Source organism: Pristiophorus japonicus, chromosome 11, assembly GCF_044704955.1.
Source record: "Pristiophorus japonicus isolate sPriJap1 chromosome 11, sPriJap1.hap1, whole genome shotgun sequence".
Taxonomy (NCBI): Eukaryota; Metazoa; Chordata; class Chondrichthyes; family Pristiophoridae; genus Pristiophorus; species Pristiophorus japonicus.
Window position 1 is genome coordinate 156,885,865 of NC_091987.1, and position 6,618 is coordinate 156,892,482.

General features: G+C 43.3%; 1 non-coding gene across 1 annotated transcript; it reads right to left on the minus strand.

Annotated features, from left to right (window-relative positions):
* Window positions 1-2,801: 2,801 nt before the first annotated feature.
* trnas-uga (transfer RNA serine (anticodon UGA)) lies at window positions 2,802-2,884 on the minus strand. Its single transcript has one exon. It is a non-coding gene; the product is annotated as a tRNA-Ser (tRNA).
* Window positions 2,885-6,618: the final 3,734 nt, after the last annotated feature.

Genomic DNA, 6,618 nt, shown 5'->3' on the forward strand with positions numbered 1-6,618 from the left:
TAAACAATGGCAGCCATATCAGCTTTGTGGTCTGTAACTCGTCGCCAGTTGTTATGTTTGGAATAAATCCACGAGCTCTGTTGTAGACTTAAACCAGTGTGATCTTGGTTTATTTAATATAACTCCAAAGTGAGTCAACAACATGGTGGACTGTCTTTTATGCCTGTTTGCACTAGTGTACACACAGGTGACCATAGGTTTCCCACAGGTGTGACCTCTGGTGGCAAGTCTTACACACAGGTAAGGTTCACATACGTAACAATAACCATCACATAATCCTCCACCAACAACATCCTGTGGGTTCACCATTCACCAGAAACATAACTGGACAATCATCATCATAGGCAGTCCCTCGAAATTCAATTAAGACTTGCTTCCACTATAAAAGTGAGTTCTTAGGTGACTGAACAGTCCAATAAGGGAATTAAAGTCTCTGTCAAAGGTGGGATAGTCATTCGTTGAAGGAAAAGATGGGTGGGAATTCTGGTTTGCCACACAGCCCTTCCACTTCCTGCGCTTGCTTTCTGCATGCAATCGCGACGAGATTCGAGTTGCTCAGCGCCCTCCCGGATGTTCTTCTTCCAATTGGGGCGGTCTTTGGCCAGGGACTACCAGGTTTCGGAGGGGTTGTTGCATTTTAGGCTGTCAGGGTGTCCTTGAAATGTTTCCTTGGCCCACCTGGGGCTCGCTTGCCGTGAAGGATTTCCGAGCAGAACGCTTCCTCTGGGAGTCTTGCATCAGGCATGTGAACAATGCAGCGCACTCAACAGAACTCGTCGAGCGTGGTCAGTGCTTAGATGCTGGGGATGTCAGCCTGATCGCGGAACTGATATTCGTGCATCTGTCCTCCTCGGCCATTTGGAAGATCTTGCTGAGACATCGTTGGTGGTATTTCGCCAGCGATTTGTGTCACTTAAATTGTAGCTGTTCACAGTGGCAGAAGCTGTTCCACGAGGATGAAATGGAGCATGAATGCCGGCATGGACTGCTTGGGCCAAATGGCCTGTTTCTGTGTCATTGATCATGAAGTCGAAAACTGAAAACTGCAGGAAGATATCAATGCACTGGCCAGGTGGGCAGAACAGTGGCAAATGGAATTCAATTCGGATAATTGTGAGGTAATGCATTTGGGGACTTCTAACAATGCAAAGGAATAAACATTAATTGGTACGACGCTGAAATATGTGGAGGAACAAAGGGACCGTGGAGTGCAGGTCCACAGATCCCTGAAGGTAGCAGCCCAGGTAGCTAACGTAGTTCAGAAGGCATGTGGAATACTTGCCTTTATTACCCGCAGCATTGAATACAAGAGCAAGGAGAATATACTTGAACTGTATAAAACATTGGTCAGGCTACAGCAGGAGTACTGTGTGCAGTTATGGTCACCACATTTCAGGAAAGATGTGATTGCACTGGAAAGGGTGCAGAGGAGATTACAATAATATTGTCTGGACTGGAGAATTTTGCTTTAAGGAAAGATTGGAAATGCTGTTCTGTTTTCTATGGAACAGAGGATGCTAAGGCGAGAACCTATTAAGGTGCAAAAAATTATGAAAGGCCAAGATAGAGTGGGTAGCAAGGAATTGTTTCCCCTTGGCAGAGTGGTTCACAACAAGGGGGAATATATTTAAAGTAATTGGGGAAGTGCTGCTGTTTCGACAAGCTATGAGGGGAAATATCTTTATCCAGTGGGTCGTGAGAGTCTCGAACTCACTGCCTGAATGGCTGTTAGCGACAGAAACCCGCACACAATTTAAAAATACTTGGAAGTACATATAAAATGGTGTAACTTACAGAGCGGACATAGAGCTGGAAAGTGGGAATGAGGCTGGGAAGGTCTTGGTTGGCCGGCACATACACGATGGGCTGAAATGTCCTCCTTCCAAGCTGTAAATTTTTACATTTCCTACATTACAACAGTGACCACAATTTAAAAGTACTTAATTTGCTGCGAACCGCTTTGGGAAGTCTTGAGGTGAGAGTCGCCGTAGAAATGATAGTTTTTTTCTTTCACAGCGTCTGAGAAAATGCATCGTCATAAGGCCAGCGACCTCAGTTCTTCAGAGTGAGATGCGAATAAAGCCAATGTAGCTTGTTTTATTCACGTACTGGCCATTTATTTTATTCTTGATGGTCGAGTGAAAGTATTTTAGAGAACCTTTAGGAAAGGAACTCACACGGTACCTGCAATACATTAGATCTGCAGAGAGTTCATGGACTGTGGAGTATTTGCAGCATTTAATGAACAGTTCCATATCTTTCGCGGGTTTGCTATGTCTCGTATTTCAATCACAAAATGGCTCACTGCTGCTGATTGGTCTGCAGTGCAAAATATGGAACAGAAATATATACAATTCCGGTGTTTAATCCCTCATTCTCATTATTAGGCTGCTTTGAGCTAGAGCGGGCGTGTGAACATTTGGCTAAGGCTTCACACGTTGGTGCAAACCCTAATGTTATTTGCAGATTCGAGGCTTGACTTCGTGGTTTTGTCAAATCTTGTTCAACTTTATAAAACCAAACGACAGTCACACTCATGAGTTGAAGGTGAGTTCCTTCCAAACATTGCAGGATTCTTTATTAAAATGCATTTTTTCATGTGTATATTTCTCCCTGATCTTTGCGAAGAGTTTTCAACAAACTAACCATCACTAATTAATGCCTGTTAATTAATAGTGTTTCCAATTCGAACAACAGCTTCGCATCAATCAGTGCAATAAAGGGCAGTGGAGAGAAGTGTGATCAGATTTCAGCGATATCCACAGGGTACCAATTAAAGAAGAAAACATTTCTTGTAGATTCGCTGAAAGCAGGGTTCGAACTTGCATGGGGGGAACCACATTGGAGTTCAAATCCAACACCTTAACCACTCGGCCATCACAGCTGTACTAGAAGCCTGTTTTAACAGTCCAATGATCACTGCAAAATATTAGACAAATGGACTTTTAATCAATAAGCCATTCGAAAGTTATGGGATGGAGTCCAACCTGAGACGGATTTTCGGTCAGGATTTGATGTTTCCTGGGCCGCACAATGAATTTTCCAGCAAATCAATACTTCAGAGATGTGAAACTGCGGCGCCTGCATTTGCTGTTACACAAAGGCTCCAATTATCCTCTGAATTCTCTGGGCGCCCTGAGTCACTTGAACAGTAACAGGAGCACGACATCGAGACTGTGACAGGCCGAGTCCATTATCCTGTCAAATCAGTTGCAAATGGCACGAGGAAAAACAGTAGAACTCTAATCTGTCGCGCGAACCTGCTGCATAGATGACGAGAAGGCAATGCCAAACCCATGAACCTGATGCACAGAAATAGGAGGAGGCCATTCAACCTCTCGCGCCTATTACACAGGACCAGGAGGATGCCATTCTGTCCCTCAACCTGATGCGCAGTGTAATATATTTATGTTTGGGTTAACTGACACCAGAGTGTGCCACTGTCGGATGTCATTTCGGCATTACAGGAAGTCGGATCTTGTTCTTAACCAAAGTGGGAATCAAAGAGATCGGGTACACACCCCAGGCAGTTTATAATAAAGGACTCTTGTGTTATTACACACAGGGACAGGACGAATAATTCAGACCCTCGAGGACATTAAACAGGCGGAGACCAATAATAGTGACATGATGGTTCTGTCACCGGACCAGGGGGTTGCCATTCCTTAACTCAAACTGTTGCCCAGGAACAGGAGGAGACATTCAACCCCTCGAGCACATTACACAAACGGTCAATCATAGTAGCATGACTGTTATTTCACTGGAATAGTAATCCAGAGACAGGAAATTGCAGCCCACCAATAGAGTAGGCTAATTTAAATTTAATTCAATAAATCTGGAATCGAAAAGTATCAGTAATGGTGACCATTATCGCAACAAACTCATCTGATTCACTAGTCTCCTTTAGGGAAGGATATCTGCCGACCTTACCAGTCTGGGCCTATATGTGACTGTAGACCCACAGCAACGTGGTTGACTTGAGAACTGCCTCCTGAAATGGCCTGGCGAGACATTCAGTTGCATATGCTTGCTCAGCAAAACCTTAACAAGGACAATTAGAGGTGCGCAACAAATGCTGCCCTTGCTAGCGATGCTTGAATTAATCAAATAAAACACGTGGACCTCTAGATTGTTACACAGGAACAAGAAGACGCTCAAGCCAGGCCAGAGAATGCTGAGTCAGGAGACAACTGGAAGAATGGATAGTGAGCTGGCTTCAAGACATAATGCAGAGAGGAGGGTTAAAAGGGAACTTTTCATAGTGGTGTTCCACAAGGATCGGTGCTGGGACAAAAATTGTTGTTCACAAGTTATATTGAAAATTTGACCGAGGAAGCAAAAAAATAATTTCGAAATTTGCAAGTGAGACCTAATTAGTGGTGTAGTCAAAAGTGAGGAGGACTACATCACTTTAGAGGAGGGCAATAATAAAGTTGCTGATTGGGCTTATAATTGACATTTGAATTTCAAACCATATAAATGTGAGGTGTTACATTTTGTTAGGAAGAATAGGGAGGTCACTTATTATTAGAGGATGCCAGTCTGGCTGGCGTGGAGGAACAAAGTGATCTCGGAAGACAAATACATAAAACTATAAAAGGTAAGACACAGGTAAGCTAGGCCATCAAAAAGCAAAACCAATACAATTATATATTTCTACACGGTTAGAATAGAAATGTAGCGATGTTATGCTAAACCTGTATTTAAGCTTTGTGAGACCAGACAGAGTAATGCGTACAGTTACATTCGCTATATCTTAAAAAGCAAATAGAGACATTGTAGAGGATGCAGAGAAGACTACAAGGATGATACCAGAACAGTCAGTGTAAAAATATCAGGAAAGGAAGAACAGACTGGGTCTATTTTGCCTTGAAAAAAGGAGGTTTGGTGATCTATTTACAAGGTAACGGTAGAGTGAGGTATATGCTTCGACATAAGGTTGCACATCAAGGATGCCCAGCTTTGAGCTGCTCGGTCTGTTCAGAATCTATCACATTTAGCAGGGTGGTGGTGCCGGACAACACAATGCAGAATGTCCTCTGTGTGAAGACAGGACTTGATATCAACAAGGTTTATCCAGTGTTCACTGCTATCAGTATTGCCATGGACAGATGGATCTGCGACAGACATATTGGTGAGGAGGAGGTCAAGTGGGTTTTTTAATATCGGTGCGGCAGTAGTAAGGGTGCACTGCACTGTCGGAGTTGCTGACTTTCGGTTGAGATCTTAAACCGAGACTTGTCTGCCCTTCGAGCTGGACGTAAAAGATCCCACGCCCACTATTCGGAAGGAGAGCAGAAGAGTTCATCCCGGTGTCCTAGAGCCAATGTACATCCTACAACCAACTTCTGGTCACTATCTAATCATGGGTTCTTGCAGGTGCAAATTTGCTTTTGCATTTCCTGCATTACAAAATGGACCACACTGTACAACTACCGAACTGGCTGTGAACCGCTTTGGGAAGTTGTGAGGTGAAAGTCGCTGCAGAAGTGCTAGTTTTTTTTCTTTTAAATCGTCCGATAAAAATGCGCAACAGCAAGGCCGGTTAGTTCACATGATTAACGCATAGCGCTGTTAACGCGGAGGCTATGGGTTCGATCCCCGTAAGGGACTTTTTTTTTTGGAGGGCTGTGAGTACCTTAGCTTTTTTATTTTAGAGCAGCTGAAACATTTAGGAACGGAACTCACACTGACCTGCAATACATTGAAGCAATGCTGCAAAATCATAGTACTGCCAAGAGCTCATGGAACTGCGGAGTGATTCCAGCATTTAATGAACAATTCGATTATCTCCGAGAATCTGGGACTTCTCGTATTTCAATCAGTTAAAGGCCCACTGCCGCTGATGGGTTTGCGGTGCTAAGTATGGAACTGAAATAAATACAATTCCGGTGTGTAATCCGTCATTCTCACCATTAGTCTGTTGTGTACTGCACGAGCAGCGTGGCTTAATGGGTAAGGTGTGTGGCTTCAGTGCAAACACTGATGTATCAGAAAATTGTAGGTTTGAGTATTGCCTAATTTTATTCAGCTCAACAGCTGAATGTGATTTCCTTCCAAAAATTGCAGGGCTCTTTATTAAAATACACTTTTTAATGCTGTTTGTTGTGTATATTTCTCACTGACCTTTGCAAAGTTTCCAATAAACCAACAATCACTAATTGATAGAAATATAGAAACATAGAAAATAGGTGCAGGAGTAGGCCATTCGGCTGATCAAATTATTGGCAGTAAATAAATAATACTCACGGCCACGACTACTCTGTGGGGACTCTTTGTCTTCGCAACAAAGCTAGCGTGTTTCCTTACCACCGGAGTTTTTCGGCTCTTGGTTGGAGTGATCAGTTCCCTTCCGCACCGACCTTATTTACCAAAGGGAAAAATCAAACTGGTTAGTCAGCCTCCTCCCGCTATCTACTTACTCGTTTCTTATACACTATCCCATCGTGCCCGTACACCTCTCTTTTCAGTCTCTAACACCAGATTCCAGATACTGTCTTAAGTGATCACGTCTGATCAGACAGTATCCTGTTGTGACGCCATTTTGTTGTGGAAAAATATTTCCGAGACTGTATAATATATAAAGAGAGGTTTATTAAATCGGAGACAAAGCTTTGG